This window comes from Branchiostoma lanceolatum, chromosome 10, assembly GCF_035083965.1.
Source record: "Branchiostoma lanceolatum isolate klBraLanc5 chromosome 10, klBraLanc5.hap2, whole genome shotgun sequence".
NCBI classification, from domain to species: domain Eukaryota; kingdom Metazoa; phylum Chordata; class Leptocardii; order Amphioxiformes; family Branchiostomatidae; genus Branchiostoma; species Branchiostoma lanceolatum.
This window is the reverse complement of record NC_089731.1, coordinates 19,342,196-19,352,099: the sequence shown is the minus strand read 5'-3', so window position 1 is coordinate 19,352,099 and position 9,904 is coordinate 19,342,196. Positions and strand designations below refer to the sequence as shown.

At 39.5% G+C, this 9,904-nt stretch overlaps 1 long non-coding RNA gene across 1 annotated transcript; it reads right to left on the bottom strand.

Annotated features, from left to right (window-relative positions):
• Positions 1–261: 261 nt before the first annotated feature.
• On the bottom strand, positions 262–7,548 carry LOC136443266 (uncharacterized). Its single transcript, XR_010757118.1, has 2 exons — positions 7,215–7,548; positions 262–1,760 (listed from the first exon to the last, which is right to left on the bottom strand). It is a non-coding gene; the product is annotated as an uncharacterized lncRNA (long non-coding RNA).
• Positions 7,549–9,904: the final 2,356 nt, after the last annotated feature.

The following is a 9,904-nucleotide window of genomic DNA, read 5'->3' as shown; positions in this document are numbered from 1 at the left end:
CGGAAAACGCACTTGACCATGACTCCACAGGTTTTCAAAACACTGTGCCTATCACATGACACTCGACAGGTGTCAGATAGCTTTTCTGAATACCAAAATATTTATTGTTACCTTCGCCAAGAGGCCATTTATTCTAGAATTTTTATGTATGTTTGTACGTATGTATGTGGTTTCGCAGCATAACTCAAGAAGCTATGTGACGTTTTCGAAATAAAATATAGCTATGTACAATGCACACAAAAGCTATTGGAAGCAATAGAGTGAATAGGGCTAGTACAGTTTTAATAGCTGTTCTAAAACATAAGTGTTACTGGTACTCCTGTAATTCACTTTATCTTCACAGTAGCACAATTTGACAGTGTAAGGAAAATTGACATTTTCATTGAACCCAAACTTCACGGTGGCAGCAAGTGATCTACAGAAAGGATGTGTGAAGGACTCATAAATAATTACAACAGTTTTTTTTTTTAATGATAAGTTCATGGTACAGAGATAACCGTGAAAACAGTGAACATAAAGTTTCAGTGAAAGAAACAAGAATACTCCTATGGGAGAAGCAAACTTACAGTAATATCGGACCATTCAGTATTACACTTACCAACAGAATACAAAATATTGAGCCGAATATACAGATACACTATATGCTTTATACAGTTTTAGCAACTTATTTCTACACATGTGTCACTCAAAGGACTAGGCATGAAAAAGGATCAAATCAAAGTTGAAAACAACACAGACATATATGGTACTATTTCTAACCATTCTATGAGTTGATTCCATCTTTTGATATATTCTCTTCAGTCAGAGTCAGACCAATGATGTTCTTAATAGGCTCAACCATGATGACAGCTGTATTCATAGAACATATATACAAACATACACATATATATATATATATAACAGAGACTTTTGGCTTCCTTGTTGAATCAGTCATAACTGTGGTGCCACTGACATGCTTTTTCCACGTGCCTTTTCGGGGTCACCCTCACTCTCATTGACTTCTGTTATGATAACAGTCTAAAGGATAACTAGTAGCTTAAACAACAATGCAATTGAAATTGGTTATGTACTGTGTTATTACATATAGAAATACATGCATGGGTACAAAGAAAGCTGTCAAATACTTGAACAATTGCACTTACTGACAGGTTACTGTAATCCTGTAATGCATAATGACTGATACTTATAAGAGACACGCAAACTGGGTGCCCACAACTATGCATTAATGATACATCTTCAATCTAGTAAAGACCTATGAATTTTCAAAGCATCTGGATCAGAGTCATTGCCATTGTAATAACTACATACACATGTACAGTGCACAGGGAATTTTTTAAATGTTTTTTTAATCAGTTTGTCAGCCTGATGTTGCCATCGATTCCACGAAGAAAGGGGGCTCGTACATCATCAACATACAAATCAAAAATAACAATACACAAAAGAGAGTCACATCACAATCTTGCCTCGAATTTACATTTTGTCACCCGCTCTAACATTATCATCATCACATTTGTTTTCATATTGAAATTAAATTGCAGGAAGGATTTCTACATGGGTAAACTTTTACTAGCTGTTAGACAGACTCAATGTATTGTTTAAGCCTCAATGCATGATAAAAGATAGGACTTGGTTGGTGTTGATACATGACTCCTCCATGCAGTTGAATAAGGTAATCCATTGTTGTCATCTCATGTGTACATATACATGATATAGGACATTGATGGGCTGCCTGGGTTGAATATTGTCAGCAGCCTCAGCACCTATAGAGAGAAGAACAAAAAGGTGAAGGTTTAATGTCTTATAATGTTATGACAACTATAAAGACAAATACACTACAGAGAATAGTCTTGGCAAGTTAAGCCTTTGACGCTTGTCCCTGTGACTGCTCACTCATCAAGAACTCTGATCTAGATTTGTCAACACACACACAAAAATACTTGTGCTCATATTCACACAAACATTTATATATATGTATATACACACACACACACACACACACACACACACACACACACACACACACACACACATTATAAACACACACATGCTCATTTTCACACACATATACACATACATACACACACACACACACACACACACACACACACACACACACACACACACACACACACAGCTACACTCAAACACCCACAATTACACAAATTCACACAAACATGCACTCATTCACACACATATATATTCAAACACACACACATATATATATAAATTTTTATCCAAACACACACGCACACACACACACAATTTTCAAACACACAAATACAGAAATTGATTTGTTTTGTACCACTGTGGTAAACGGCCTCAATTATCTGCATACTAATGTGTATGTATCACTATGTTATTTAAAAGGAAGGGTGAGTGACTCAGTGTATTTGGATTTATTTCAGCTTGTAAAATAGACTGATAAAGTAGTAAGTGTATCATTGTCATTTTAACTACCAAGTCCTTCATTTCAGGACAGACTGAATTTACATGCATGCAGCTAGATATGCTCTTTCCTGTGTGAAAATTTGCTCTTTCCCACAATTTTACTTTACTATAAAATGGAATAAGATATTGTCTGTTGAGTACCACTGTATGTATGAATACAGGGCAAGCTGGCTTATTGGCTATAGTACAACCAGCTGCCCCTGCATACTTGTAAAGGTAAAAGTTAATTTACACTGAAGGGCAAGTACATACTGTACATATAAGTAACAGATCATAGACTCTGTTCATACCAGGAGTTGTGAACCAGGGTTTACCCAGGCACTGAGTCAGAGATTGATTCCTATTCAGGATTCCTGGTATAGAGATGAATGGTCAGAATCAGGATTAATCCTGAGGTAAGCCCCCTTCCCCCACAGAGCTTGATACTAGTATTCGGACCATTCAAATCCTGTTGAAAAATTGTATGATATGAAATATCACAGTACATGTTGTGTTACATGTAATTTAGGTGAAATTTGGAGCACAAAATCTGATCATAATGAGTCTGAATATCTTTCACCATAGATAGTGATGGGATCCTTGTCCAAGGATGAAACAGTGCACAGTGCTTTGTGGGTCACTAGGACAATTGCATCATAGACTATATAGTCACTATACTGTGGGAATGGATCATGTTTAGCTTTCTGACAATACTACTGACTTTTAAACTAAAGGAAACTGTGTATGGATGGGAATAATCCAATAAATACCAGGACAGGTATAACAGGAAACATCATCAGATCAGACTTAGGACGAGGCATGCTGCTTTATGGTAACAGGGAACAGTTTGCAGGATTATTAAAGAAATAAAGACCAACTGAGTTCAACACTAAGAAGATGTTTTCCACTTAAGCATATTTCAAAAAAATCTGAGAACCAACAAATTAAATTGCTGTGGCCCCAATGTCCCTCTCTTTCTCAGTTACATATGTCACATGTTGGGTTCCCGAAAAATGGCCCCAAGGCTATTCATGGGGGTTTGGCCTGTAATGGAATTTCTTTTAGAAAAAGATGGAGCAATCTATGGGTAGGCTGGAGAAACTGATGATATTGATGGACCTATGATGGGCGTGGTGACATGCACACACACACACACACACAGTATAGATTCAACAAGCACACAAGCACACAACATATTATATACCAATACTCATAAAGACATGCACACTACCAGTATCACACATACTCACAAACACTAAATTAAATACAGTCTGTATATCTGTATTCAAGGTGTGAGACAATTCTGTTATGTTTGTGTCATACAGTCTACAGAGCCTCACTCATTGCCTGGCCCATCAAACTTCCAGCTTTCTTTACTTTCCCTTGTACCCCTCCCCTCCCCTCCCATTCCATTCCATTCCATTCCATTGACTTAGAATTTTGTTTATAAAGAATCCAAAATTGGTGGCTTTTCTACCACTTAGTAGTATTGGTGGAGTTCTTCATATTGCTGCGACCAAGCTATAGCTGTGTACCTATTTTAGGTACAGGTACGGGTACACGGGTTTATATTAGGTACAGGTCCACACCTGAACCTGTACCTAAACTACTTGTTCGGAAAATGGTAGATTTTCAATAAGAACAAAAGCATGTTTGAACTGGTAACAACATAATATTCATCTGTGCTAGGTACTATTTTTTACAAAAACAGAGATGAAAACTTGACTCCAGCCTTGCAAATGTGTTTTATGTGCTGGAGTATATTATGTAGATGTGGCTTTAGTTTAGTGCACTGCCAGAGTAATTTCATAGTAATTTCATCTGTCAAAGTGGCCATCCCCTGAGTCAGGCTTGACCTGATTAGTACCTGTCCAGTACTGGTCCACCAGGGTTCAGGTATTTTGGACCTGTACCCTAATTGATTGTAACCGGTACTGTATCCATACAGTGTACCGGTACACAGCTTTAGATCAAGCACTATACTTAGTAATCTCCTTACCCCATCCCCCCCCAGCAGTTGCCTTCCTTCCAGCCAAGGAGGTTAAATATCTAACCTCCTTACTCCAGCCTACCCGAGGCTTGACCCAGTTTCTCCTCAAGGTAAATTCCATAAGAGGCCAAACCCCCATGCATAGCCTTAAAGCCTAGAAAGGGTAGGCGCCCACCCCACTAGCTAAGCCCTGGGGTAGCCACTTTTTCCGAAATGCTGTCACGTGTTTGAATAGTCCTATAACAGAACACAGCATGTTTATAAAATCTCCTCACTACTAATAATGCATATTGGGTAAAGCATGATGCTTTTTCAAGCAGCTAGTGGCATTGCAATGTGGCTTTGCTACAGCTATCGTTTTTGGACAATCACACCGGGTCACCCCCACTCTTCTCGATAAGTGTGTTGGGTCATTTCCTTAAGCTTTACATGCAGACGTTTGGCGCTTGAAGCTTATGCCTGAAGCTCCCTCATACACAGAGCTGCTGGACACCTGCCCACCATGCAAAATGACAAATGCAATATATAATCCCTTACAACGAATATATGAAGAGGGCAAAACAAGGAGCCCTGTATGTTGGCAGTTGATTGTTTCGAAGTTTTTTCTTTTGTTGATTCCTAACAATGAAATAGTCTCTGCACAGTAGGGCAGAGTGGGTAAAGACAAGATGGTATGGCTGTAAGTTCTGAATCATAGTGGTTTGAACCATTGGAGTCTGGAGGGGGGGGGGGTCTTTCAATGAACAATAATCCAGGATGGTGGGCCATCCTTATACAATACAATTATCTAATTCAGTCCTATATATATGAAAAAAAGGGAAAAAATGGTTGTGAATCCTTTCTTAAGTAACATGTTCTTAATGGTGGAAAGTGTCTGTGTTACAGTACCGGTCATGATCACGAAACATGCATCAGAGATCTTGAGTAGGTTTAGCAGAAATTCGTGAAATTTTTGCAAAACCTCAGTTGCTTCCGAAGTACTGTTGGTTGCGTAATAAAAAATTGTCTGGACTCTCGGATTGCGGAAGTTCTTCCACAGAAGAAATCTAGATCTTCAGCAGGATTCTAGTTCTGAAATTGCATGGTATGTGTTGGTCCATACACCGCTGGAAGAGTCCATTCTTGTATGAGGGGGACATTTTCAAAAATTCAATTTTGAGCTTGGTTGATTATTAAAAAGGTCCAGTTTGTTTTTTGAATGGTCCAGTATGAATGTGGGTGCCTGGAAGAGCCCATCCATGCATAGGGTTTCAGACTGGAGAGATCTGACTGGTCTTCAATTCAATTCTTTATTCAAATACCAACATTGCAGACATACAACAAACGTTAGCCTGGATGACGTTGATATGTTCTTACTTTATAATAGTTAAATGTTATTTTGGAATGCTCCATTTTTGCATTAGAACAGTCGCTTTTTGCATGGGGAGGGAAATCTGCGATACATGATGTATTTGCTCGTGCAAATGTTGCCTTTCTAGTTATAAATATGAATTGTTTTTTTTCTTTCTTTTATTTGAGTTGACTGTGTGATAGCTGTGTGCCAATTTGTTATATCAAAAATAGAGAGAACGCTAGCGGCCCAAAAAAATGACCCCTTCCAATGAAATGGTATGGCTACCCTGCCACGTCACAAAATCAAGATGGCGGCCACCACACATGCCGACAAAACCAGCAAAGGTTACCCTGTAACTAGAAAGGCTGATGTTTGCTACCGAAGAAATACAGCATATTTCACCCCCTCCTCATGCAATAATGGACGTTTTGCTCGTGTGTTCCTGCAACGTGACCTCTGGTAACCCGGTCAAATGGAACATGTGTTCCATTTGGCGGGTTCGTACCAAGTTTAAAGACCTGTGGGTCCGTACAAAGTTTAAAGACCCGCAGGTCCGTACAAAGTTTAAAGGCCCGCGGGTCCGTAAGAAGTTTACAAAGCCACAGAAATGAAGATTACAGACCTGCAGATGGAGCCTTCTGATTGGTCAACAAAATCTAGCTATATGATAGTTTATAAACCTCAGTGTGCTGTATGAACTTGTAAGCACACAAAAATTGGTGCAGTTATCCGGCATAAGTGACAATGCGCCGCGCAGATATGCGGAGTCACTAACAATAGAGAGAATGGGACCCAGTTTGGGATTCGGTGCAATTTAATGTAGTGTGCTTTAATCTGTTGCACAATTAAGTGGCATCTACTGTATTTGCATTTTTGAAACTGGTTGCAGCTAATGGGATACTGGTTGTCCCTGTTTATACTGCCTTGCCACTGATAGATCTGCTGGGAGATTAGGTAAGGCAGGGTAGCCTCTGAAAGTGCTCATGCAACAGCGGCGTATACTTCTAGTATTTTTTTCGGGGGGGGGGGGGTACACGATTTCTTACATGGGCCAAAGGTCCATACTAATGCCCACTTTAACTTTAAGGCAACATAAGTCCCTTGGCGGTGAAACACCCTAAGCCGGCATAAAGAAATCACGTTACATCACCCCAAATATATCAAATGTATATGCTGACATTCCAGGAAGTCTACGATGGAGGCTAATTATAAGATCAAGATTATTAAAATCTGAAGTAACCTCCTTGCTTGCTAAGACAGGGATGAATGCCAGGATATAATAACCAACATAGTAATGGTTAACCCATAGTAATAGTCTCCGGCTAGTTGGGTAACCCTGGCATGTACTGTACGTACATGCATGCTGAACCTATAGATAAATAAACCTCCTTGGTTTGGAAGGATAGTTCCATGCGTAATTGTCATCAACGGGTTAAGTGGAACCTGGAGTAAGACCTAACTTACCTGCAGTTGGGGTTAAGTGAAATGAATATGTTTGGAAGGGTAGATCCAGGCGTTTGTTCCAGTACGCTAGCTCCTCAAAGCGCCGAGGACTGGGCTGCGATCCGAGAGCGGCCATCTTGAGGTCACTTCTCTAGCTGGGGTCATTCCCGTCATTCCCGACATGCATCGTGCCTCCACTAGCCCGCCACCATACGATCCGCCGTTACTCCTGGCCCGACTTTATCGACTAACGCTGTCATCTCCGGAGGAAAGGAGGACATCTCAGCCCAGTTACTACTGACTAACGGTGCACACCGTTATCCCATAGTTACTGTAAACGCTGTCTGTATGGGGTGGCCAATTCACAAGTCAGGGGACCCGTCCATCCCAGACAACTATCGAGGAATCTCTATTATGAGTTGTCTAGGTAAACTATTTTCTTCCATATTGAATACTCGTTTAGTAAATTATGCAGAAAACAATACATTATTCAAACCCCATCAGGCAGGCTTTGGAAAAAACGTTAGAACAACAGACAATCTTTTCGTAGTTAGCACCCTAGTTAGGAAATATATTAGTCAGAACTCTCGCCTCTTTGCATGTTTTGTAGATTTTAGTAAGGCCTTTGATTCAGTATGGAGAAATGGCCTCATATTTAAATTGAACAAGCTTGGTATAGGTGGGAAGTTTCTTCAAATTATCAAAGACATGTACTCTAAAACTACAAATTGTGTCAAACATAGTCATGGTCTCACTGAATCATATGTTACGCATAGCGGTGTCAAACAAGGTTGTAATTTAAGCCCAACGTTATTCAACTTATTTATTAGTGATATTACAACCATCTTTGACAATGAATGTAAACCACCAATTATGCATGATAAGTACATTCCCTGTTTATTATACGCAGATGACTTTTATTTTTTCCGAGTCTAAGCAAGGGTTACAAACTTCTTTGAATAAGCTAGAAAACTATTGTAATACACGGAGACTGAATGTAAACCTTAGGAAAACAAAAGTTGTTGTTTTCTCTAAAGGTGGCCGTCTTCCAAAAGACTGTTTGTTTATATACCAGAAAAACCCTGTTGAATTAGTTACATCCTATTGTTACTTAGGTATCATTGTCAACTCTACCGGCACATTCAAGGCGAAGTACAAACATCTCTACAGGAAAGGTCTAAAAGCTTTGTTCGGCATCAACCAATCTCTAGACAATGCCGACGCCCTAATTTCTGTGAGAAACAAACTTTTTGATGCGTGCGTTGAACCCATCATTCTCTACGGCTCTGAAATATGGGGTTCATTCAAAAGTTCAAATTCCTGTCCAATTGAATCAGTTCATTCAAAATTCTGCAAACAATCATTACGCGTACCTAGGTCTGCTTGCAGCCTAGCTGCAAGGGCGGGATTAGGAAGATATATACAAGTGGAGGCTTCGCTAAATGCCGTCAAATATTTCCTTAGACTTCGCCAGAATGTGCCAGCCGACAGTTTTCAAGCAGATGCTTTCTGCTGTCAGTTAGATCTAGACAAATCTGGTGTTAAATGTTGGGCGACAGGAATACGTAAGTCTTTAGAGGAGAGCGGGTTTGCTTTCTTATGGCACCTTCCAATTTCATAGAATTCAAATACGTTACAAATTGTTAGTTCCATTGGCCAGCGGATAAAAGACATTTACTTCCAAACGTTTCTAAAAGAAATACATAACGACAACAAAGGTGGGGCTGCCAAAAATAAGTTAAGATCATATAGATTATTTAAAACTACTTATAATGAAGAAAAATATCTAAGTAATTCAAATATGAGGTACAGGAATGCAGTCACAATACTAAGAATCAGCTGCCACAAACTACATATTGAAACGGGAAGACATACCCATACCCTCTAGAACAACGATTATGTAAACATTGTACTTTGAATAGAATAGCAGACGAATGTCATTTTGTGGTAGAATGTGGATTATATACCAAAGAAAGAAATGAACTGTATAAGCTTGTAGAAAACCTATTTCCCTACCTCACACATTTAAGCACTGTACAAAAATTCATATTCCTAATGCGACTAGACAAACCTTCCATTGAAAAACACGTCTGTTCTTTTATATCTACTATAACCGAAAAGCGGGGAGAAGTAGAATTTATCTAATGATAGTCATGTTCTATTATATCCGTTAACTGTACTTGTATTTTGTTTTGTTGTGACCTGTACTTAGCCAAGTGTGGCAGAAATGTGCAATAAAGGTCTTCATTCATTTATCGTGGTGTAACTGCAGCGCCCAGTCGTGGAACCCTGAATTGGAGACGAGAAACAAGTCGGCGTTGGTTGTGTTGGCAACTTCGACGGCTGTGCGCCAAGAGTTATACAGAGAGGTGTCCTCCGCAAGCAATTTATGCCGGTGGGTAACTCTTTGATATAGTTTAGGTATATTACGAATTGTAGCGGTCCGAGAACACACGCTGTTGGAACCCCATGAAGACGATACACCGTTGGTCACGCGTTGTTGACGACCCGATGAATAGTCGGAGAACCATTACTGAGTGTGCCGTGGACTCCAAATCGGGGAGGGGGAATAGTTTGTAGACGAGGCTTATTGTTTATTGGTTTATTGGTAAAACGACTTCCATTAGTGAAGTACACAAATGTACTTCACTGTTTTCAGTTTCAGTTTATTTGTTTTACCAGAAATACATGTCGCCTGGTGGCGTTTTTCA